A 27,015-nucleotide genomic window follows, 5' to 3' on the forward strand; every position below is an offset into this window, starting at 1 on the left:
ATTAAGACAACTTTTCATCTCTTCCAAAGAGCTCTACTGTGACCTTAATAGTGCCCTCCCATCTGCCCTTGCAAAGTGCCCTGCCTGCTCAAGTCCCAAGCGCTGGTTGTGCTCCTCAGGGTGAAGCAGTGCAATAGTTTAACTTGGTCCTGAAAAAGAGCCAAGAAATAGGATTTTTCCTATGTCCTACATCGGCGTTGGGCACCGCGTGGGTGCGTGCGCTCCGCCCCTCCTGGCGTTGGGTTCCTTTCTGTGCGCGCGCCGCTGCTGCCCATGCGGTGGGGTATGCCACCGAGTGTGCACGCCGCTGCTCTCTCGCTCAGTGTCTCACAGTGGTTCGGTTCACTCTGTACCCTCTATACTCCATCGATATGGCGCCCCCAAAGCATCCCCAAAAGGCGCTCCGATAGTTTCCACCTTCCCTACAAGAATTCCCCTGTTCACACGCACACACACAGGTACTCGGGGCGCTTACCTGAGCATGGCCTCTTTTTTCTCCTCCTCCTGCTTCTGCCGGTCCATGACTGCCATGATGATGCTGCGCTCCTACTCAGTCAGGTGGCTCAGGTCAGGGATCTCGGGGGCTGGGCGCGGGCCCTAAACCAGGGGGCCCCCAGGGACGAAGACATACTGAGCGCAGCTGCCTCCGCCCTCCCCCAGTGGGAGCTCTGCTCAGGACGCTGGGCTCCCGCTGTTTGGCGTCTCTGCCGGGAGTGCCTGTCGCCCCTACGCTCATACTGGCCCGCAGAGCACAGCCTCTAGGAACGGTAGCCCCTGATAGTGGCGCACTGGTATAGCCCAGTTCGAGGACGCGGTGGCTATCTCTTGGCCTTTAGGGTGCGAGCGGCGGGTTGTGATACTGTGTGGGGATAGTGGGCTACGCCGCTTTTTGCACGGGCACCGCCTCCAGCCGCTGCCTCTCAATGGGATCCACCAGCAGCAGCGTTCCATCCGCCCGCCCCGCCGGCTCTGACGTGAGCCCGAGCACGCAGCTTTACCGCGCGTGCCAGTTGAACGTTGTCACCCTCACAGAGAGCGCGCACCGTGTAAGGCAGCCACGGAACGCGCCATGAATTACAACTGTTCTCGGGCGTGGCAGTGAACTTGCTGCTTTTGTTTATTATTATCACCAAGCATTATGGGGAACCCTGTGTACTTTGTTGAACCGTGTGTAGTACAAGGAGTGTGGGGCTGTGTTTCTGCAGGTCACCATCAACTTCAAACCTTCTCTTAAACTCTGCAAACCCAGGGGAGCGCATCTCCACTTCACAAACATCAAGTCACCAACCAAAACAAGAGACATAGCTTTCAATTCCAGGTATGGACAGTCATGCAAAAAAGTCCAGAAATCACCATTGCCTGACCCACTAAGCATCTCAACATCAAATCACACCTGCTCAATACCATGCGCCCATGGCATATTCTCTCTGCAGCCACGCGCACCTCCCTTCCCCATACACTCATACGTCTCACTCTTTACCAGTAGATAGCACAAGAAAACCTGACAAGTGCCTAATCAAAAGGGTTGTGACCTATTTACCATGAGAGGGAAATTGCGCTCCTATTTCCACAAGTGGTCACAAAGCTTGGAGTAGGCACAACAATCCCAGCAGAAGCCTCATTTGTTCGACCCACAGTCTCACATGCTTCTGCTCAATGTTTGCTGAATCTACCATTGACAGCGCTCATCACATGCAATTCTGGGCTTTTCATCAGAGGTGGACTCTTCACTGTATGGGTATTGCCAACATGTCACAAGGATTCACAACCTTAACTATGATAGCAGCTTTAGCTATTTACTCCTCAGGGACTCCTGGCTAACCACATCTGTTTCTATACTCTCAGCGCTACCACTTTTTAACTAGAATATCCTCCTAAAAAAATATAGAAAAAAAGCTTAATCTTACCCAGTTCGGCTGCAAGATGATGCACATTTTACATGACACCTTCTGGTAAAATCTGTAAGTCAGTCTATAATCCTTCAACGAAAACGCATTAACCTTTTACCTCTAACCCTGGCAGCCTAGCAGATGATCTCATTCTGCTGTCCCTGCTCAGCAAACTCATCACCTGACCTGACACACAAGAGGCAAACAAAGATATGACAGCACCTGCAGATTTACTCAAGTGGTCAATACGTTCACCAGTGAAGTGGAAGGGCCCGACATCTCAGAATTCAAGATACCCAATCTACGCCTCTAGGACTGGCAGCTCTTTGCATGGTCTGTCCATGTCCTCGTTTTCAACATTCATGGTGCACGCGGCAATGAGGCCAACCCTAACTCTGTGAGGACCGCCTCACTGTGGGCCAAGAGGAAAATACCATCAATGCTGGTGCTCTTATGCAAAACATCTCCAGTCTTAAATTTCACCACATCCCAAGTGCACACCTTTGCATCTCCTAGACCAAATATAAAATGGTACACACGCAGCGTTGCCCACATTGTTCATTTAATGATACAGAAGGTCAAATTGTCCAATACTCTCAAAAATAGGTCATTAAAAATTGCAACTTACAGAACGATCTCAGTGGCAATACTGGAATTAAAGCAGTTTGGATGGTGTAAAAAACACAAATTACCTCGCCCACTGCAGTTGCTGTATGCTTACACTCAGTCCTGCATCTCTGACACTAGCGATCCCTCCCGAAATATGCAGCAAATTAATTGTATTTCTCACAACAATCATCCTCTACAGTACCCCAACAGTACCAATGAATTCCGCTTCAGCCTCATGTTTGTCATATTCTTAACCAGTCTTGGGTCAATCTGCCTCGGGCTCTGAAGCTTTTAGGGAGGGTTCCAGAGACAAAGCCCTGGTATGGGAGGCAACTAGTAGATTGCACAATACCACACCTAAGCTATAAGATGGATACTGCTTCATTAGCCCTGGTTCAGTGGTACAAAGAAAGAGGTCCTATTCCAAGGCCCTGCTTCTAATTGAGATCCTTCTCCTGGGTCCTGACGACTCTTCCTTCCAATTTTATTCATTGACTTTGGATTGGCTTCATCCCACTGCATAAAAAAACCAACTCAATCTCTGAGTCTTGTTCTAACCGTAGGGTTTACAAAAGCGCCAGTTCATTGCTAGTGACTCTATTTCATTGCCGACTTTGTGTTTAATCTTTTGGGAATTTTCGACTCCGGTTCCTCTTTAAACCTGCATACTACTAAAGCAAAATATTTCCTTTTTTTACCGTTGGATGAGGTTGGTTTTACAAAAGCGACTGTTCATTGCTGGTGACTCAGGTAAGGGACATTTTCGGTGATAACAAAGATGTCATAAATTTTACACTATAGTATGTTTAAAAAATACTTGTAAGCGCGATTAAAAATTTCTTGGTGTACGCCGCTGCTCGTCGCTCACAGACATGTGCTGCAGTACCTCCTGCTTACTCTGCTTATTAATCTACTAGGTCTGTACTTTTCACTGTAAATAGCTAGTATTTTTCTTGTCTCTCTCACTACCTTATAATTGTCCCTCCGTACAAACATTGTCACTCAGCACCACCACATTATCACTCAGCACTGCCCCAGCATCACTAAGCACCACCACATTTTCACTCAGCACCACCACATTATCACTCAGAACCACCACAGCACCACTCAGCACCACCACATCGTCACTCAGCACCACCACAGCACCACTCAGCACCACTACATTATCACTCAGCACCACCACATTATCACTCAGCACCACCACACCACCACAGCACCACTCAGCACCACCACAGCATCCCTCAGGGGCCCACAACATCACTATGCGCTACCACAGCATCACTGAACGCCACAGCATCACTCGTCACCACCACAACATCACTCTGCGCCATCACAGCACCAATCTGTGCAACCATTCAACAACAACTGGTTCAAATATGTTCTCTCAATGTTTCAAGCTTTATTACAAATGTCACAGAAAGATGTTAAAATTTCACTTCTGTTCTTGGATTTTCGTCACAATAAAATACACTGAACACAATCTTCACAAACGTTATTTACAAAAGTTTAAGCTATTGCTATTATAAATTACAATAACTTTTATTTAAGTATTAATTATTAAAAAAAAATAAAAGCCATTGTTATTTGTAATAGCAATACATCTAAGTCACGTAAATAAAACACATATTGCATTACAAATGCTATAGGTGTCACATTTGCGAACGTTATAACTATTGGCATTTTAAATGACAAAGCTATTAATTTAGCTATTTTCAAAACCAACACAGAAATTAAAAAAAAATGCCATTTACAATACCAATAGCTCAAAATTTCCTAATGCGAGACCTATTGCATTGCAAATGCCTGTTTAGGGCTTGTGCCCTGCCTGCCATACCACGCACCCGAGAGAGCCAACGGCGGAATAGGAAGAGGCACCAAGCAGGCAGGAGGGAGCGGACATCTGAGGGACAGAGCGGAGCCTAAAACACTGAGCAGCCATCTCATTGATAAACCCCTGCTGTTTCTCCCGTCCCCGGAGAGTGGCTGTAAACTTGGCTGGCAGGCTTAGGACTCAAGGAAGAGGCAGGCTGTGGTATTGGCCTGCCTGCCTGCTTGCTGCACTGTCCAGAGAAAACCGTGCATATAGAAACACATGTAAAAGAGCAGCGCAATATCAGAAGCTGCCCACTAGGTGGCGCTAAGGGGCAAGAAATGCCTACAAAATCAAGGCAAGCAGTCCTCGCTCAGGGGAACGCCAAGGCAAGAAGCACCAATGACAGCCTGAAGAATCAGTCAACCAGCGAGCACCTACTCACCCTGCCTGTATGCTGACCCCTAAGGCGAGAGCACGTCTTGACCAGGACCCATCTATTCCAGCAGCTGCATAAGAGACTAGGCAGGGGCTCCCCTGCAGTCTAGCTGCAGCGTGGGTCATCTTCAGACTATGAACATCGCTCCGCCTGGCATGCCTACAGAAGGGCCCATCCGTCTTTGGACTGATGTTCGTGTCCGACTCACACTATGACTGCGAGCGGAGATATCCTGTGGCAGCCTGCGTTATCACTCCATGTATTCACTTCTGTCCGCCTGATTGACTCTAGAGACTGATGGGCTATGTGGTATCCAGTTTGTTTTTGTTTCCACAGTTTGGATTCGTTGTCTTTTCATACGGATTTAGGGAGGAATGTAGTACCCTGCTGGACACATAGTGAAGTAGACCCTCTTCTGAAGCTCCCCTCACACCCACCCCACACCTATCATCACAGTTCACCAGTCAGGCGACCCTGTCACTAAAAAGACCTGGGCACATATGCTTGAGGCCAGTTTAGTAACAACATCCTGTGACATCATTTAGTTAGTATGTGGGTCTAGGGCCCAGGACTTTACAGCCTAGATCGGTGGTTCATTTAGGGGAGTCAGTGGTAGAATTGTATGTATTACTCAGTTGTATGGCATCGTTTTGTAAAGTGGTGGCTGTGGGTGCAGCTGTTTATAATAAACACAGTCACATCACAATGAAGCAGCATTTTCTGCATTGTTTTGTGTCTGTTTGAGTACAGCCAATACCTCTGGAAACCAGAAGAGCACTTGGTTCCCGCCTTGCAGGCTTTGCCCCTCACTTTACCTCACTGAACAGTGTAACTTCTGAGCAGTGCCCCAGGTTCACCTCCATTTTCATTGAAAGTCTGTTTCAACCTATATTCCATTTGCAGCCTGCAAACAACGCACACAAAGGGAGCCCTGTGTACAAGGCAACCGATTAGTGATCAGTAGCTCAAAAACATTAGTTTAGGAATCAAACGTTTCGTGTGGAGCGCAGCGCCTTTGAATGCTGAGATTCCTCTATTCCGAACTGCCTTGTCTTGATTCCACCTCATACCTTTTACTTCCACCACCCCATTCTTGCTGTCTCTTTATCTTACTCTTGTAGATTATTTTTCCTCTTTGCTTTATCCCTTTGTCACAGTTTTACTTTTCTGCCTTTTCTCCTTTCTTCACCTTTATTTCTCTTGCCCAGGGTCATGATCTGATTAGCCCCTGTGCCCATGCCCACCACCTACAACCACTAGCACATATTAAGTGCCACTACTGACTGCGATTCACTGCACTTTGTTGCTGAGAAAAGGCTCAAGAGAGCTCTGTTCATGCACAGCGAAGTGCTGGGAATAACTAGTCCCCTCTAATATTTTGTTAGAAAAGTCTAAATGCTTTCTGGCGCGCTTTATGGGGAGGATACAGTGCCTCATATAATATAATGGTTATGCACCTGAAGCCATTTATTCACAACAATGACGATAACATATTGCTTCCTGATACACAGGTCAATGGGGCACCATTTTCCAGTGCTGGGCTTTAATTTAGCAAATGAGTGTATGATGGGAGTTGTAGTCTTTATCCAGTTGAAATGAACTAAAACAACTGAAAACAACGATTTCTAAATTGAAAATCTGGATCTAGAAAGTTGGCGTCTCGGTGTCCTGGATTCATCTGGTAAACCTTTGAGGTAGATTTACCAAAGTGTGCTCAGGCACTCAAAGTGATCAATACATACAATTGCACGGTCTTTAAAGCCTTTAAAATCGCTAGTATATGTTTTGCTCTGTACCAAGAAAGTGCCTGCCAAAATCTATCAACAGTGTCCTTAAGTAGCATAAATTATTTGCCATGACAGTTTTCACACTGCATTCCTTGGCCACATAACAGGCAGTGGCTCCTGTTCCACAACTGGGGTAGTTCTGGTATGATGAGGTCTGTCCTACTATGGCTCTGCAAATTAGTCCAAGTACACCTCCTCTGCACTTGACTCAGGGAAGCAAGAGGGAGCAGCCATAGGCTTTAAAGGAGACAATGGGGAGAATATAGACTCATCACTCAAGCAGTTATACAACAGACACAATACGTCATTGTCCAGTCGAATGCCTGCCTTATTATTTAAAAACTTTAATATCACAGCAAAATGAAATAATGCACACATCAATGGGGGTTTTGCTACAGGTTCTACAAAACACAACTACATGGCCCTAGCAAAGTTCTACAGGAAACTCACACCATTGTTTAGAATTCTGCCAGCAATGAAAAACGATTCAGAAAAGGGGGTGGTGATGAACAGAGTGTCTGAATTAAGCAGACCACTCTTACCCAGTCCAAAGATCAGGGCTTGATCCATCACCGTTATTTATCTCACTGCACCATCCCAGTTCAGAACCTGGCTATATGCAAATCAGTCTGTCCCTGGCCCAGTGCATCATGGGAACAGGGCAGACTAAACTACCAAGCCAATTCTTCACCAGAAAGGAGACAAGCTACCGGGGACCGGTTTCTGGCATTTCAGCCGTCATAGGCCCGGCTTGCTTGAGTCCTGATGGTGCAGTGAGAAAGGGACTCATGTCTGAGTATACCCTGCCACACCTATAGTGGCCAAAAACGATTCAGAAAAGGGGGTGGTGATGAACAGAGTGTCTGAATTAAGCAGACCACTCTTACCCAGTCCAAAGATCAGGGCTTGATCCATCACCGTTATTTATCTCACTGCACCATCCCAGTTCAGAACCTGGCTATATGCAAATCAGTCTGTCCCTGGCCCAGTGCATCATGGGAACAGGGCAGACTAAACTACCAAGCCAATTCTTCACCAGAAAGGAGACAAGCTACCGGGGACCGGTTTCTGGCATTTCAGCCGTCGTCGGCCTGGCTTGCTTGAGTCCTGATGGTGCAGTGAGAAAGGGACTCATGTCTGAGTATACCCTGCCACACCTATAGTGGCCAAAAACGATTCAGAAAAGGGGGTGGTGATGAACAGAGTGTCTGAATTAAGCAGACCACTCTTACCCAGTCCAAAGATCAGGGCTTGATCCATCACCGTTATTTATCTCACTGCACCATCCCAGTTCAGAACCTGGCTATATGCAAATCAGTCTGTCCCTAGCCCAGTGCATCATGGGAACAGGGCAGACTAAACTACCAAGCCAATTCTTCACCAGAAAGGAGACAAGCTACCGAGGACCGGTTTCTGGCATTTCAGCCGTCGTCGGCCCGGCTTGCTTGAGTCCTGATGGTGCAGTGAGAAAGGGACTCATGTCTGAGTATACCCTGCCACACCTATAGTGGCCAAAAACGATTCAGAAAAGGGGGTGGTGATGAACAGAGTGTCTGAATTAAGCAGACCACTCTTACCCAGTCCAAAGATCAGGGCTTGATCCATCACCGTTATTTATCTCACTGCACCATCCCAGTTCAGAACCTGGCTATATGTAAATCAGTCTGTCTCTGGCCCAGTGCATCATAGGAACAGGGCAGACTAAACTACCAAGCCAATTCTTCACCAGAAAGGAGACAAGCTACCGGGGGCCGCCGTGTTTTGCACGACTGGCAGTCAAATGCCTGCCTTAATATTTAAAAACTTTAATATCACAGCAAAATGAAATAATGCACACATCAATGGGGGTTTTGCTACAGGTTCTACAAAACACAACTACAGGGCCCTAGCAAAGTTCTACAGGAAACTCACACCATTGTTTAGAATTCTGCCAGCAATGAAAAACAACATTGTAAACAATCAGGCTAGGGTAAAGACTCACAATTGGGCTTTGTGAGCACTGGTACTGTTCTGTAACTTCAGTGGCGGCTCATCTGCTAAGGCGGAGGAGCATCGCCCCTATGCTCTTGGAGCAGTGTAAAAGAAAAAAAGAAAATGATAATAACAGAAGTTATTTCTGGTATTATCATTTTATTTCTAGTGTCAGCCAGGGCTCCCATGATGTCCAGGAGGAGGAGTGGTTGATGACTCCAAAGTGTGCATGACTGCTTGGTCGGCCCTCTCTGGCTAGCCAAACAGTCATGAACACTTTGCTTATTCCCCACCAGGCTGTATTGCACAGCCTGGTGGGGAACATGCCCAGCCTCCCATTCCCCGTCTGACCCCCGAGCCACCGCACTCAGACCAATCACAAAGCTGCATTGCAGCGCTGTGATTGGCTTAGGGGAGGGAGCCTGTACGATTCCTTGTTCCGGCAGGTGCGATGACGAGGGACGACTCAGGAGAGTACAGCGGCGAGGAGGGAAGTGTTTATTTTTTTAGTTTGTATTTTGTGCCCCCCCCCCCACTCTTGTTCCCTGCCAGCTGCTACTGTGTAACTTGAAGGTTCGTTCATATCATATTTTGAACAAAGAGGAGTTCACAATTGAAAGTGTAGATCTCTGGAATGTGCAGAATTATCTTTCTGAGTTCAAGAGTAAGTCTCTCAGTTTCTATGCTCAACCTAGTATTACCTGTTTACTTCGATGAGGTCTGGTGGAGGGTTGGAGGTGCACCCTTTGCGGCCACTCCTTAGTGCCTCAGCCAATGAGCACCGGATCACCGTGCGTGGCCCTACCTCTCAGGTCTTGATTCAGGCGGCAACAGTTACTCAGCTTCTCCTGTGGAGTCCTTGGGGGGTCCCCTGCTACATTGGGCCTTGTAGTACTAGCAGAAGTTGAGGGCAGAAGCAGGACACTTCTTTGTGGTTATGTCGTGGTGATGTCGGAGAGCACGGAATTCCTGGGGGGGGGGGGGTGATGCTTTACCTAATTTGACACATATCCCATGCAGGGAGGCTGGAATATTTATTTATTTATTTATTTATTTATTTATTTATTTATTTATTTATTTATTTATTCATTTATTTATTATTTGTATCTGGCGCACGAATCATCCCCAGAGGGATCTCGCGGCGCCAAGGATGCAGACTGCCATATACTAAGTCAGAGTGCTCAGAACAGCCAGGTTTTTAACTTCTTTTTAAAGGCCGTATATGTGGAACAACTCCGGACCTCTTCTGGTAATGCATTCCAGTGTCTTGGGGCAACATGGGAGAATGCACGTCCCCCCACCCTGGACTTCTTAATTCTAGGAATTTGGAGAAGCTTATGTCCCCTCGATCGTAGGTGGCGAGTCGGGGGTATACCAGAATAATTTCTTCGTTAAGTATTCCAGTCCCCTTCCAAACAAGGCTTTGAAAACTAAGCAGAGGAGCTTAAAGATCGCTCTTTTCCTTAATGGCAACCAATGTAATTCATTCAATAAGGGAAGAGAAGGTGTGCGTGGTGGTTTGTTAAGAGCAAGACGGGCCACCGTGTTTTGCACGACTTGCAGTTTAGAGAATAGTTCTTCCCTCATTCCTACCAGCAAGGCATTCCCATAATCAAGCCTACTAACCAGAAGTGCCTGTAACAGAACTTTTCTGGAGGAAATTGGAATCCATGGGAAGATCTTTGTTAGCATGCAAATTAGTCCAAAGCTTTTTCCAGCTAGAATCTTCACATGCTCATCCATAGATAATTTGGAATCGATTAGTACACCCAGATTTCTTACCCAATTTTTAGGGTTTGGAGCTTCTCCCAATTCCTCTGGCCTCCACTCATTGGTCCATATCTGTTCTGCTTTCCCGAACAGTATAATCTCGCCATCTAGCGCAGATGCCGTCTAGCACAGGTTGATGCTAGTTACACTACCATAAGTCCGATGTTCTGGGTGCCAAAAAGTCGAGGAAGACATGACAGATACTTCTCCTCATGGATAGTCTCTCCTCCTGCAGTGGAAGGCACATTCCTTCCCTCTCCGAATAGGTGTGAGGCCTCTAGGTACTAGGAAGACCTACTGCTCTACAGCACATTGCACAGACTTCAGGTGATGTCCCCTCAACCTTGGGAGACTGTCGGACAGACACCAATCCTTGATAACAGTAGCTCTTTGAGTACTATTTGGAAAACTCCCTTCCTTAGTCAAGAAGAACTTGGGAATCAAACAAAGTGGGATGATTTGGCCCCACATTTATTTAGATTTTCCATACAGGGATATCGATTCACTGTTTAAAGCCAAGGTACCAGTTTGGGGTGCTTCCTTTTCAACTTAAAGTTCTGGCAGTTTATAAAGAGTTGCTCATGAGAGGTAGAGGCTCTTGCTGCGTTTAATGAGGATGCTGGTTCCAAGCAGTGAAACCTTTGCTATGGCTGAATACTGCTTTACTAAAGCAGTATTCAGGGAGAGACAAAAGGAGCAGGCTAAGCATGGAAACTTCTGTTCCTATAATAACAGACTCTGCTTACTCATCCCTGTGAGAAGTTGGCCTGGCATATGCTGTCCAGTATTCTAGTGGGCACCTTGCACCAGTCCAAACAACCCTTATCGATGAGAGGTTTAAGACAACCTTTTTTGAAAGCTATCCTACTGGTAACTATGGAGAGCAGCCTTCAGGCTAATTCTTGAAGGAGTGTAAAGCAGCTGGGTTTACCAGATTATAACCACTTGAATGTCTAAATGAAAAGAAAACCACACAAGGTATATATATAAAATATATGTATTCATTTCTAAATACTCTCTAGTAATCTCTTTATGAGATTGCAGAGCAAAGTGCACATTACAAATGCAATAGACCTTCAGTAAATAGCACAATATACATGGGCCCCAGGGGGGAACCAAACCATATATTAAGAAAGTGGTATAGGAACCACGACTTGAATAGACACAAGGCCTGAGCCTGTAGAATCGCTGGGACCCCAAGGAACCACCCAATGTAGTGACACAGGGGACCCACATGGGACACGTGCAGTGTGAGAACACAGCCGCAAATCGCCGTTAGCTTCTATGGGGAAAGTTGCGGTCGGAAATTTAAAGATTAAGGACACTTAGGAGCGTACTTTGAGCAAACCCCTTTAGACTTAAGGTGTTCTAGGACCAACACCCATGGGAGTACCGTAGTACTTGTGTTACCTGACCCAGGGAATCCGGGTGCATAGGTGTCTTTTGGTGTTGGGAATCGTCGTTGATTTCAATGGAAATCTGCTGCAAAGTGCTGCTGCAGTGGAGGAGAAAAGTGTCCGGTGTGAGCCAAGACTGGATCAAAGATGTGAGGAACCTGAAAGCAGAGGGAAAAGAGTCTGGGTCACTTGCCAGTGACCAGGGGCACGATAGACGAATGCCCACCGATGTCGGGTGATTCAGGTGCAAAGAGGTGAAGCTTGACTCTGCAGTCACGAGGACCAGGAGGCGTCAATGACAACCCGTAGCTAGATCCGAGCTTCCACACAAAGGATGTCCAGTGCTGCGGTATTGGTGCCCGGATTGGACCCAACAAGCCTTGGCAACAGCAACCCACACAGAAAGAGAAAAGATGCTTCAGTACGTACCAGCAAGGTCCGGGGACTCACCAAGTTTTGAAACGTCAGGGCACTTCTGGAGCAACCAGGGAAGCCCAAAGAAAGTTACAGTTGACTTCTCAGGAACCCACAGGCCAACGGACCAGTGATCGCAAAGGTACCTCGAGAGAAATCACAAGAAGTCGGCTCATGGAACACTCGTGGAGTGGAGGCCAACAATCTACAGTGGAAATGCTGCTCTAGGGCTGGGCAACAAGTAACCCAAAGCACAGCCTCAAGGATTGCCAAGAAGCATATGCACTTGCAAATGTGCACAGTGTCCATGGGTTCCTTTCCATGGTCCCCACAAGGGCTACGGTCTCAGCATTGCTGTAAACTTGGGTCAGCCTCTGGGAAGTCTGGAAATCCACCTCCTGTGTTGCAATTACTTCGGAGTCCAGCATGAGCTTCGGAGATGCAAACCAGTCAGATGCGTCTTTGGTGCCTGCCACGCAGGGGAGTAACTTCTGTACTCCAAGGGGAATTCTTCAGTCATCCAACGTCATGCCGATCGTTGAAGTTCCAGGATTTAGTAACAGAGCTTCATCCAGGTGTAATCTAAAGTCCTGTTGCCAGGGGTTCCTATCTTATACCCAAGGAAGGGGTGGAACAAACTCTGGGGACCCACCTATGGAAGGGTTTGGAAAGAGGGGGGGCTGCACCCATTTCCTTTGTCCAGTTTCACGCCAGAGCAGGGGCTGGTAGCCCCTGCAACCGGTTTGAACTGGGCTATGCACAGGGACACCAAATGTGCCTCCAATGCTGACTTCAAAGCACTCTTGGAGTGCACCCACTCAGCCCCAATACATTAAAGCCTGTCTGGGAGGTGGTGACACCTCCCTGTGACAGGAAACCTATTGTCCATGCCTCACCTGCTGGAGTTTCATCCAGCAGCAGGAGGCCAGACTTGTGTCTGTGGATGTGGCATCCATTGTGTGATGCAAACAACAGTTGATGGACAGAATGCAAAACAATGTCATACATTCACCCCAGTACAGAGATCTGGGCCTAAATCCATTGTTTTTTGCTCACCATGCCATTCCAGTTTTAACCCAGCCATATGTAAATCAGTCTTGACCCTGTGTCCCATGGGAACAGTCCAGCCTGAGCTGCCAAGCCAGATCCTTCCTAGACTGGAAACAAGCATTCTTGGACCGGTTTCGGGCTTTCAGCCCTCATCAGCCAGGATAGCTTGATTCCAGTGGCATGGAGAGCACGGGGCTCACGTCTGAGCATACCTGTCCGACTCGGGTGACAAATGCAAACAACAGTTGATGGACAGAATGCAGAACAATGTCATACATTCACCCCAGTACAGAGATCTGGGCCTAAATCAATCGTTTTTTTGCTCACCATGCCATTCCAGTTTGAACCCAGCCATATGCAAATCAGTCTTGACCCTGTGCCCCATGGGAACAGTCCAGCCCGAATTGCCAAGCATTTTGTAATGCCAGGGTTCTCTTAAACTGGTGGCGGGTGTACTGTTGTGTACATGTCTCTCCCTCTAGAAGGCTAGAAGGGTGGAATCATACCCCAGCTGCCAGGATTGGCGGGGGGAGGGTATGATTCTAAAGTGTTTGACACCAAACACAACATGTTTACTTGCCGCCATTCCAAAGTAAGCATGTACCGTGAGGTTATAATGCACTTAAGAGTATATGGTTTGGCTGCATCACAGAACAACCCTAGAGAAAAGATTCCGAAGGCTGCAGAGGGGCCCTGATCATGCATGGGCACTTTCTCACACAAAACCCAGCACCCTGCCTTCAGGATTGATAAGGCCTGCCATAGGGGTGTCTGATAGGTTTATACGTGTAGTGATATAAGGTAGATATAGGGAACCTATATCTAAGTACGGGGTGCATAAACCACCTTACACAGGCTGCAGTAGCACTCCTCAGACCCCACTCAAGTAGTAAACCTTTCATGTTCCACAGACAGCTTTGTGTGTTTCTTCGGCTCCACCACATAAATATGACATTGAATGTATTATGTGGAGCATGTTTTTCTACGTAGTGAATCTCTACATTGATGGTCGTTATGTCTATGTTTGATTGAAAATACATAGTACAGTGAGGCCGTTTGGCCGTTTCTTATGTCACTATCCTACCTGCACTACCCTTCACTACTCCACTCCCTTCCCTCCAAGGGGCACTTTTTGAATATATTTGGAATGCATTATCATGCTACTTTTGTGATATACAATACATACCTACATTGTAAATAAATAACAATGTACATCAATTGATTGCTCTCTTACTTTGCTCTATACTATCACTATTTATTTGAGTATCTTTTCGTTTTCGAATTGCTGGGACCCCTCTTCTCAGTACCAGCAGTCCTACTTTGGTCATTTACTGACAGTGGCAGAGGTAAGAGGTGCAAGTCGGCCGCCACCTCCGAGGAACAATTTGGCAAACCTTCACTTTTTAACAAATTAAACCCATCAAAACTGGAACACACAGGAAAACCTACCTGCTTAAAATAGACATTTGTTTACAAAAGTTCTATGGAAACACAACGTGATTTCTGGGCAAAAAATTCTAAGGAACTTCAATTAACTTCCATCCCATAAGAACACACGACTTCACAATCATTTACCCACCGGTATGTAGCATCTTTCATCCCGCAGCAGGTGAAGCAACAGGCATGCACCTCGTATTGGTTGCCTGAGACATATTCGAAGCCGGCGTCACATTCGTCAAGTTGTGGGAGGCCTGCTGATGTTTAGAGAAACAAACAACCCTACCACACTAAAACCAAAAGCAATAGCAGGAAAAACCATTTACGTTACAATTTTAAAACTCATAGCTAGAGGGCACACATATACCACAGTTAAAAATCAACACCACTCTGAACTCGACCCAAATGCTCATATTTATATATTCACTCCAATAAGCAGCCTTCCAACACGGTACAAGTTCTCAGAGAGTGCTTTTTTTAAGTTTGATTTGATTGAAAATAAGAGAAAATGGAGGAGGGGGAGGGAAAGAAGAAACAGGAAGAAGGATATGATAATAATTACAACTTAAGGGAAATCACAGTAGGTATTACAATAAAATCTCATAAATCTCATAAAGGGGGGAAAATCACATTAGTTTTTATATAAAAAATTCATAAAAGGCAGGTAAAATGAGCATGAAATAAACATGAGCAAATAAGGTAAAGAAGATATAAATGCACTGTATGATAATAACGGAATAACAATTAAGCAAAAGGCAAATGAAATTCATGGCGGTTTGCGGACCTCAACAACATCAGGAGCCATGGAGGGGCATGCAGGAGCAGTGGAGGAAAGATATGTTACCAAAGGAAGCCATAAAAGGTCCCGTTTAATGGTCAATGAAACTGGAGATACAAAATTGGTGTCTAACCGGTGATGGAAACAAACTGCATTCCACCAGGAACTATAAGACACGTTTGTGGCCTGTTTCCAGTTAGATGTAATAGTGTGGGAAGCAACAGCTATTAAGAGGTCAAGAAGTTGGTGGCTAGGAGATTGAGGAAGGTCAGGAGAAATGGAACCCAGAAAAACAAGAACTGGGGAAAAGGGGATCTGAAAATGGAAAATCTTTTGGATTTGGGCCCATACGGAATTCCAGAACTTGGAAATGTGTGGACAATCAAAAAGCATGTGTTTGAGGTCAGCTGAGGGAAAAGGGCAAGACCAACAGGTAGAGGGTGTGTCTGGAGAGAAATGTGAGAGGGAGAGAGGGGTAAAAAAGACTCTATTATAAATAAAGTATAAAGTTTGGGTTGTATTAGCAGCTCTAGAGGTTTTATGAAGTTTGGTCCAAATCTTATCCCAAAGAAGAACGGACCACGCCAAAGAAAGATCAGACTCCCATGCAACCTCAAGTTTAGATTTCGCTCGGTCAGCTATGTACCGGAGAGAATTATAAAGAGAAGAGGCGGAGGGGGAAGACTCTAGCAAGGATGAGTGGTTTTACGGTCAGCAGGTATATCACTGGAGATTGGCAAAGATTGGAGATAAGAGGTGAGGACAGGTAAAAGTGAGTTATATTGAGAACGAGCACTGGAGGGTAAATGAAAAGAGGACTGTAATTCCGAGAACGACATAGGGACGTCGAGAGAAAGCAATTGCGAAATCCAGCATAATCCATGGGAATGCCAGACCTTCCAGTAAATAGTGCGATTACGAATTTGAAGCCGAGAGTTAAACCAGGTAGGTTGATCATGAGAAGACCGAAGAGAAGGGAAGGATGAAGATAAAAAGGGAAGAAGAAGAGCACGACAATGTGAGATAATAGGGGTTTGAAGTCGAGCAGGGCAGGACGTAAAGGACATAACTTCACGAAAAGTGAAGGGAGAGATAAAGGAAGATACCATAGTCAACCATATGGGAGGGTAGACGGGAGGATCGTTCGAAAGCCACCGAGTTGTTTGTTTCATAGAAAAAGAGCGATGATATTGCCTAAAGTCAGGAAAACGTACACCAGAATGCGCTTTATCTATCCTAAGAGTAGCAATGGCAATCCTGGAGTGCTTGCCACGCCAAAGGAATTTTAAAAGTATAGAATCGATTTTCCTGAAATATGAAACAGGAATACGTATTGGGAGCATGGAGAAGGAGGGGGGAGAGCATCATCTTGATGGAGTTAAGTCGCCCCCCCAAAACAAAAAGAGTGGATGCCAACGGGTGATATTTGTTTCTAATTTTTTAGTGAGGTAAGTAAAATTGAACTTAAGAGTGTCGGAAAGAGTAGGCGCGAATAGGACACCTAGATACTTAATTTTGGATGATTGCCATGAGAAACCAGATTGAGCGAAATGATGTTGTTGACAGAGAGATTTCAAAGGAAGGACTTGGCATTTGTCAACATTTAGGCAGTAACCAGAGACTGCGGAAAAAGAGGAGACTTGTTGCAAGAAGGGAGGTAAAGAGGAGAGAGGGTCGGAGCAATAAAAGAGGATATCATCCGCATACACCGAAAGTTTAACCTGTTGGGAACCAAAGTGAAACCCAGATATATTATCATCTTGACGAATTTTAGTGAGAAAGGGCTCTAAAGCCATAACAAATAGGAGAGGGGAAAGTGGACAGCCTTGACGTACACCCCTGTGAAGAGAGAAAAAGTCAGAAGACATACCATTAACAAAAATGGAAGCCTGAGGATTAGAGTAGAGTAAGGAGATGAGAGAGATAAACTTGGAAGAGATGCCAAACCAACAAAGGGCCTGAAACATAAAGTCCCAACCGATTCTGTCAAAGGCTTTTTCCGCATCTAAACAGATAGCTGCGAAAGGGAGATCCAACCAAGAAGCCTTGCTAATAATATTAAGAAAGACACGTGAATTGTCTGAAGAGAGACAGCCTTTCACAAACCCGGATTGTTCAGGACCAAGTAGGTCCGGCAAAAGGGGATCCATTCGAAGAGGGAGAATCTTAGCTAATATTTTATAGTCCGTATTAACCAGAGAAATCGGGCGATAGTTCTTGCAAAGAGAGTGATCTTTATCCTCCTTGGGAATTAAGCAAATTAAAGCCTGCTGAAAAGAACCGCTCGAGGAGCTCGCTGCAATGAAGGATTGGAAAAGAAGGAGAAGCTTAGGGGGAAGGAGAGAAGCAAATTGGATGTAAAACTCAACAGTGAAGCCATCGGGACCAGGAGCTTTCCCGTGGCGCAGCTTAGAAACCGCATGGGAGATCTCAGAAAGGGATATATCAAGATCTTACGAGTCTAAGTTGACATGAGAAATTGAAGGGGAGGGATTGGAAGTAGGAAGTACGATCTGAAGGCGTGGGGATGCGTTCAGGGGTGTATAGGGTATCATAAAATTTGACAAACTCGGAGAGAATTTCCTTATCTTTAAAGCAAGAATGACCTGAGGTGGTACGGATAGATTACATTTTCGTACATTCTCGTCGTATCTTTAAATAATTAGCAAGGAGCTTCCCAATTTTATTTTTACCACCGTAGTATCTGGAATTGCATTTTAATAACAGATTAGAGGCTGCTTCCGTTGTGAACTTGTTGAACGAGATCTTTGCTTCAATAAGGCGTTTAAGAGAGGAATCTGAAGTAGAGGAGTAATATTCGTGTTCTAGAAGTTTAATGTCCGCCAGGATTTGAGTCGATTTGGCCTCTCTAAGCTTTTTCCGTCTTGCCACAAAGTTGATAATAAAACCTCTAGAGGCCGCTTTAAAAGAGTCTCAAACCATGACAAAGGAGGAATCAGTAGTGTGATTAATAAGAAAGAACTCGTTGGTAAAGGCAGAGAATTCAGAGCAGAAAGTAGGATCTTGGAGTAGAGTGTTATTGAACCTCCATCTGCCCGAGGGCGGAGAAAAAGGAAGGAGGTCCAAATCTACAAAGACAGGGGCATGGTCAGAAGAAGAATAGAACCTATTTCAGAACAAATGGCGTGTTGGGAGAGGGACTTGCTAAGGAAAATATGATCAATGCGAGATTGGGATTGATGAGGGGGAGAGAAAAAACTATATTCCCTGAGGTCTGGATTGCACAATCTCCAAATATCTAGTAGGGCGTTATTCTGGGAGGTTTTAACAAATTGGGAGTGCATCTTGGAGGGTATAAATCTGGCTTTAGAATGACGGTCAAGGAAGGGATCCATGATTTGGTTACAATCTCCACCGAATAGAATATAATCCCCGGAAAGGGAAGCAAGCTTGTCCGAAACAGAAGGCCAAAAAGACTTATCAATTCCAGTAGGAGCATAAACATTAAAAAAAGTGAGGGGAATATTATCAATCAGTAGATTAACAATGACCCAACGTCCATTAACATCACAGTCATGAGAAACTGAAGTAACATTTAACTTTTTGTGTAGTACAATCACAACACCATTCTTCTTATCAACAGTGGGGGAACAGAAAACATGACCCACCCAACAACGTTTCAGCTTAAGAGCCTGCTCTTCAGAGAGATGAGATTCCTGGAGGAAGGCAACATCAGTATGAAGTCTAGCAAGGTGTGATAATACCCTTTGCCTTTTAATGGGATTATTTAATCCCTTAATGTTCCATGTTGTAACTCGGAATGAAACAGTATATAAAAATTAATAACAATAACATGCTCATTAAATGTAAAAATCGAAAAAAAACTGGTAAAAGGAAGAGAAGAGAACAGAATGAGAAAGTTAGAAGAAGAATGAAAAGGAGAGAAGAGAAAAGAAATAGAGAGGCGAAAATGTTCAAAACCAATACACAACAACATGTTTATTGAATACAGAAATTGGAGGAAGAGAGACAAGAACTTTGTTAATTCCAAAAGAGAAGAAAGAAAGAAAAAGAAAAGGGAAAGAGAGAAACCACTAGTAGAGAAATAGAGATGAGTTCTAGGAGTAAAAAAGGGGAGCAAAGGGAAGAGAAAGAGGGAGGAGAAGGAAGGGAAAAAGAGAAAACTAGGTAGCGAGAGATCAAGGAAAGGAGAGTAGGAGAAAAGGACAGAAATGAGAACGAACAAGAAGACACAGTACATGTCCAAAACAAACAACAGAAATACATACTTACGAAAACCAAACACGCAAGAACGAGGATGGGGAGGTGGCGCCGGGGGACAGCAACGACAACATCCAGAGCGGACGTCAAACCTCTAATACCATGAATCCAGACGCAGAATACAGAACAAAATGGTACAGCAGGCTAGAGAGGGAAAGTGGAACATCTGCAAAAACAAGAGAAAACAGACAAGAGAATAAAGGAGTACATCAAGTGGGAACAAGAGAAGCAATTAGATCCGAACAATAATGATATAGAAGGATGAAACAACAATTGTAACAGGAAACATTAGGAAAAGCACAACATCAACATTAAGAGAGATACAAAGAAACAAAATCCCGCGCACACAGATAAGGTACAGGCAAGTGGAGTGCTGCTTAATATGATTCACAGTAACAAAAATCCAACGTAGGTTCATTGATGTATATCTCCTTTATTTGATCGTCACACCAGTGGAAATTCATAGCCAGCCGACACGTGTTTCGGTAAAGATCTATACAAATCTAGACACTATAACTCTTCAAGGCTCAATGGCTGGATCCTTATCAGTAAGGGCCCTAGTCGGTAACCTATTAGTAGGAGAATGGCGGCGTAGTAGTTCAGAAAAAGTAGTTCAATTCAGTATGTAATGAGGGGACGCCCAACTTCGGTAAGTACGTCATAAACACCAAATCATGGTCCAAGTCATGAAATGAAGGAAATTATTCATAGTACAACACACGGGTACGTGTGAAGTCCAGGTTCTGGGTAGAATCACCCTCGATACTGTTCGCGTCCCACGACCCGGAAGTAGATACAATCGGACCACAGCATAACGAGATCAAAGAGTCAGGAAATCCTGTCAGCCAGGCCCCGACATATCCATGACTTCAGGGCCATGTCGTCGGAGAAACGCTTGCAAGGCTGCAGGATCTTCGTAGGTGGTTGTCCTGTCTTTGTAAGTGACCTTGAAGAGACAAGGATGAAGAAGACCATATCTAGCATTGAGTGCCCTGAGTTGAGGTCTCATGTCCAAAAACTTCTTCCTCCGATCTGCGGTGCCTTAGAGACATCTTGCGACAGACAGAGGCGGTGTCCTTCCCACATGATTTTCTTCTTGAGTTTGGCAGCTGAAAGGACCTGTAAAAGGTCACTGTATTGCAGGAATAACATAACGACACCTCTGGGTTTACTAGCGACTTTAGGGCCAAGGCGATGAGCTCGTTGGATGTTAATTGAAGCTAAGTTCGGAGCATCTAAAATTTTGGCGAGATAGGATTGAAAGAAAGTGGTTGGACTAGACCCCTCTGTAAGTTCTGGAAGCCCATATAAACGTAGATTGTTCCTACGATTCCTATTTTCTAAATCCTCTGTCTGGCGCTTGAGTAGGAGAATCTCCGCCTCCAATGATGGAATGTGAGAACAGGAGGATTGCAATGATTCTTGCAAAAATTCCAGAGTCTGAACACGGGAATCCAGAGAAGACCATTTTTCCTGCATTGCCTGCATGTTTTTGGTTGTGGCTTCCATAAAAGGCTTGAATGCACGAAGCTCCTCTAAAATGAGATCCATAGAGGAGGATGAAGAGTTATTTCCCGGAGATGGCGGATCTTTCTTCAGGCGTTTGGAGGAAACTAAGGAAGATGACAATTTGCCCCTGTTGCGTGCTTTTTGGATGGCTCCACGGACCGAAGCAGCTTTGGACGACGTCTCTTCCTCCATGTCTTGGGAATGAGAGTCCGAGTCCGTGGCAAGCGGCAAAGCAGAGGTGGTAGCAAGTTTGAAAGAGTGAAGTTTCCCCACAAAACACTAGAAAGTCAAAAAAAGGGAGGCAAGCCACCTGGAAAATAATTTGAAGTCACTTGGAAACCAGACAGATAAGGTTATGCAAGCGTAGTGTGAGTAGAAGATCCACAAAGGAATGAACGTGGAAAGCTTAGAAAAGTAGTCCCTGAAACAACAGGATCCATTGACGATACTTAATGCTGCATAACCAGAGGAAATGGTAGAGAAGGCATATATAGCAAAATACACAGGCCGCAGAAACTCCAGTAATCAGAATGGTGAAAGGTAAACCAGGTGTCATGAAGAATATGATACTGGAGAGCATAGGCAATGTGCAGAAGAATGGTCAAATCGCTGAAAGATAGCCCTCTTAGGGAAAAAGAACCATTAAGTAGATAGGCAACATCTGAGTCAATCACACTAGCTATTCCAATACAGAGTTATACATCCGGAGGACTGGTGGCCATCCTGCTGGTTCACAGCTCCTCAGAAAAACACAGAACCAGTCTATAAAAAGCAAAAAAGGAGCACTAGAGACAGGACCCTCAGCGCAGAATAGGAAATGCGCATCAGAAATAGCGTGAAGTGGGGCAAAGTTCAACAATATATAGCATAAGAGCGAGCTGCACCAGTCAGGTAGGCCTTATGAGGAGGTGATGAGGTGAGAAAGCTTCAAAATGGCGGACGGAGCCGCAAATGCCAGTTTACATCAAGTTCATAGTGGAAAGAAGTCCAGAAACAAAACGCCAGGCTGGGTTGCAGGCTCACCTTCTGGGCAGGGCTCCTTCCAGGAGATTAGCTACATTGCAGCATAGCAGAAGTTTCTCAGCCGGCCGCCGGGAAACATCGCGGCCGGCGTTCAAAATGGCGGTCTCAACCGCCGAAAACGGCACCTCCGCAAAGCTGGCGGAAATGGAAGCGGAACCGGGAAATAAAGAGGGCATAGATCGCGCCTCACATTCCGGTCCGCAAATCAGCCGCCAAACATCAGGAGAACCCCGTCAACGCTGCCTCTGCTCGCGTCGGAGCTCTGAAGCTACGCCGCCATCTTGCTGGCACGCAAACTACGCCCCCATCCTCAGAGAGTGCTTTAAGTGTAGGGTGACAAGAATTTGAAGTCGTTAGTATTACTTCTATGTCTGGCCTGTCCTGTTTTTTTATGGGGGTGGGGGATGGGGGATGGGGATGGGGATGGGGGTGGGGGATGGGGATGGGGGTGGGGGATGGGGGGGGTGGATTAGTGGGGGATGGGGTTGGGTTGGGTTGGGGTGTGTGTGTGTGTGTGTGTGTATACATGTTTATATATGTAAATATCAAAATAATACCCTTTCAGGCATAGAGTGATGTATATATTATGCAAAAAAGAAGCAGAGAGCTCTGGGTAGTTCTCAAGTTTAGGTGGAAAGCAGCCCCTGTATAGAGCACGCTCGACACCACAACACTCTAGATCTGCTCACCTCAAATGTCTGCTTTTCTATCAAAGTCTTTAAGCATAGGATTAGCACAGTGCCATCCACACCGAGATAGAAAGGGACATGGGTGCATATTATCAAGCACTAAAACTATCGCCTTTTAGTAGCAGCAGAAAACTGCTGCTAAAGCGGCGATAATGGGTTTGATATTATGCCCTGGAGAATTCCAATAGAAGCCCATTTTCACACCAGAACATGGGTTTCTATTGGAATTCATAAGGCCATATTATCAAGCCGTCCCTGCTTGATAATATGCCCCAAAGTCTTTTGCCATTTCTAAAGCAAAGTCTTTAAGCATAGGACTAGCACAATGCTGTCCATGCCCAGCTGCAAAATGACAAAAGCCATTTACCACCTAAGGCATGGTATTACAGCCTTGATGTGGTAAAATGCCAACCAAGCTAACCTGAAATGAGCAAAAGCAACCCCTGACACAGTTTTTTGCTCTGCTTAGAGCTCTTCAGAGAGGTATAGCTTTGTCAAAACACAATAGAGCACCCAGTATACGTCTAAATAATACTGTTTCAGGCAAAGAGTGATGCATAAAATATGCAACAAAGAAGCAGAGAACTCTGGGTAGTTCTCAAATTTAGGTTGAAAGAAGCTCCCGTATAGAGCCCCCTCAACACCAGGGACACTCTAGATCTACTCAGCTCAAATTTCGGCTTTTCTATCAAAGTCTTTAAGCATAGGATTAGCACAGTGCCATCCACGCAGAGATAGAAAGGGACAAACTCTGTTGCGATTCCTACAGCAAAGTCTTTAAGCATAGGGCTAGCACAGTGCTGTCCATGCCGAGCTGTAGAATGATAAAAGCCATTTACCACCCAAGGTACAGTATAACAGCCTTGAATTGGTAAAATGCCAACCAAGCTAACCTGAAATGGGTAAACGCAACCCCTGACACAGAGTTTCACACTACGTACAGCTCTTCAGAGAGGTATAGCTTTGTCCAGACACAAGGGAGCCCCCAGTATCTGTCACTCAATCAATCAATTCTTACTTTATTCGGTTATTAAAACAAAACAACCATAAAAGTTCAGATAAAATCACAGTTGTTAAAAAGAGGAAAAAAAAACAATACATATCAAATTCATCCAATGCACCAAAGTCGACTCATCACATTTCAGAATATAATAGATTTCCGAGATTTAAAACCTTTTTTAAAAACGAAGAAATCGATACAACGGTTAAAATATTATCAAGTTTCTGTACAGCTAAAAAGGCAGGGCGACAGCGATTTATTTCCATGGTCTTCAATAAGGGAACAATCCATCTTCGTCTAGGGATTGAATACAATTTACCAAAAAAAAGAATGTGTATATCTGATTGTTCTGACAAATCATCGCTAGGACATTTATTCAGAAGTGTCGACCAATCATTCATGTTGGGGAAGCTAAGTGACCTGAATAGCAAACTAAATCTAAAACGAGTTAATAGGAACCTCTCATAGGCACTCATTTGTAATTTAACATATGGCTGCATTTTACTGGAAATCACAATTTGCTTGTGCGCAATCACCATTTTTTCCATAATTTCTGTGGTGGTTCTGCGCTCATACAGGTAACTCATGCACTTTTCCTTCAGGGCTTTCCTGGGGATGTTACACAGAGAGGATGGTTCATCATAATAATTTGCCAAACAAAAGTCAGTGAGAAACTTCTTCACATAACATAGCCATCCGATTTTACCCCCATTACCTAACCTAGTCACGTTGTTCACAATGGAACGGTTTAATCCACATTCCTCAGTGGTCCAGACCCTATGCCATAGCAGTTCCGGGGCCACCTTTATGATGTCTTCTAGATACGGTTCCCCGAGTTCTGCATGGCAAACATATGTGGAAACACTTTCTGGAACGGCTAGGAGGTATTTCATGAAGAGGTTTTCCACCACCTGTAGCGATTTCACATTTGCATATCCCCACAGTCCTGCGCCATATGTCGCAATTGCTAAGCAGGTAGCTTTATACACTATTAGCCACTCCCCAATAGGTTTTCTGCCCATTTTTTAGCTAACATTTGTTAAGGCCATTATTGATTTGCAGAACAATAACTTTCTAGTCTTGATTGTATTATTTCATAGACCCGTATGGTCGAACAAGACTCCTAAATAAGAAAAAGTTGGGGTAAAATCAACTGGGCAAGAACCGATAAAAATTGCCTTTCTCTTTTTATGTGCACCCGAGCCACAGGTCATGGTAAAGGTCTTTGAAAAGTTTATCCTTATGTTCAAACCTGTCATGAAATCTGCAAAGGAGGTGACTATACTTTGCATGGCCAGTGGAGTTCTGGCCATCAAGACTGCGTCGTCGGCATATAACAGTGCTGGGACTGATCTTTCCCCCACCATATCCTTACACTCCCTTAACAATGTATGTATAGGCATTTATATAGCGCACTACTTACCCGGAGGGTCCCAAGGCGCTTCGACCGCTGCGAAACCCTTCCTGGTTTCCCTGAGAGATAGTCCCTTAATGGGTATCTCCAGGGTGAGACCAGGCATCCCCGGTGGTCTGGTGGGGCCGTTAGTGAAGATGAGGCAAGCTAATGCCCAGAGTTGCCGAGTGTGATCGCTGATCAGAGTGGGCACCGAGGCGAGAGAATTATCGAGTCCGCTGACCCTGGTCCAGAAACCTGCCGCGCCGGGAATCGAACCCTGGTCCCGGGCCGTCCTCTGCTCTCGGGTCTGCCGCCTCTAACCAGTGAGCCACACATTACAATGTAATCTCAACATCATTAATATAGAGTGTAAAGAGAAACAAAGCCAAGACGCAGCCTTGTCGTACTCCCCTAGCGATACCAAATGATTCTGTGCATTCACCATTTTTCCTGTGTCTAATTGTTCCATAATCAGCCAAAGTTTACTATGTGAGACGCAATCAAATGCAGACGATAAGTCTACAAAAGTTAAAAACATACGACCATCCTTGGCTTTTGTATATTTTTCTATTAGGATATGCAAATTCAGACATTGGTCAATGGTACTGAGCCCTTTCCTAAAACCATATTGCAAATCACTGATTATTGTTTTTTTATCAGCCCACGTTTGAAGCCTATTTAAAATCACTCGACCAAAAACCTTAATGCTGGAGTCCAGAAGCGATATTGGGCGATAGCAATGACAGCTTGCTCTGTCCCCCTTTTTAAATATAGGTACTATGATCGATTCACACCAGGAAGATAGTAGGCCATTCCGAGATGTGGCATTAAAAAGTCGGGTGAGGATGGTGCCCCAGAGACCAACATTATTTTTGTATAAATCCACCGGGACCCCATCGGGGCCGGGTGCCTTGCCTCCCAGGCTTGCATTAATACTAGCATTCACCTCCGCTACGGAGATACCCGGAACCAAGGTGTTCTTTGAGTGACAGTAATCTCCATTTATATTATCCTGTGCTGAGCATTCTTCCTCTGGACTCTCAACAGAGTATAGTTCTGAATAACGCTTCACCCACTCTTTCTCAGTTATAGCTACTTCTATTCTGGCTGAGACATTATAATTTAGAAAAGGGGCGTTAACAGCTTTCCAAAAAGCTGCAGTGTCTCGGCTTGAGGATGCTTGGCACATAGTGTCCCATGCTTCTTTTTTTAAGATTTCTTTTCTCCTTTTTGAAGTCTGCTTATAGACATTTCTAAGGACCTTAATTAAAGTGCTATCTTTAACTGGGGCATTTAAAGCATATTTAAGGTTCGAGTAGGCCTTAGTACAAGCCGTGTCAAACCAGCTTGTTTGGTTCTTTTTAACGCCTTTTGTGTTTTGTGTCAACCGATAGGCACTTCTTAATTTGTGAGACAATTAATAGGAAATTTTTTATAATATCAGTGTCTTCAGTATTCATATCCGTACAGGCATAGAATTGGGACTCACAGCTCTTTACTAGTTTTTGAAGTAAATCTTCGGGTACAACATTAGTCCACTTTAACGAGTAACCATTTTTTCTGACCATGGAGATGTTATCTACTCACGGTTTAAGAATATCGTTTCCGCGTTGTTATTTAGGTCTACCCCGAATAACTAAACTAAGGGGAAAGTGATCACTCAGCTGATTATCCAGGGTCTTAAATGCCTGAATCATGCCCCCATGTCTAGCCGTCATAACTATGTAATCAATTGTTGAATTTGCCCCTCTACCATTAAAGGTGGGGCAAAAGGGAATCTCAGGGCTAGCCAATCTATTCCAAAT

The sequence above is a fragment of the Lissotriton vulgaris genome, chromosome 9 (assembly GCF_964263255.1).
Source record: "Lissotriton vulgaris chromosome 9, aLisVul1.2, whole genome shotgun sequence".
Taxonomy (NCBI): Eukaryota; Metazoa; Chordata; class Amphibia; order Caudata; family Salamandridae; genus Lissotriton; species Lissotriton vulgaris.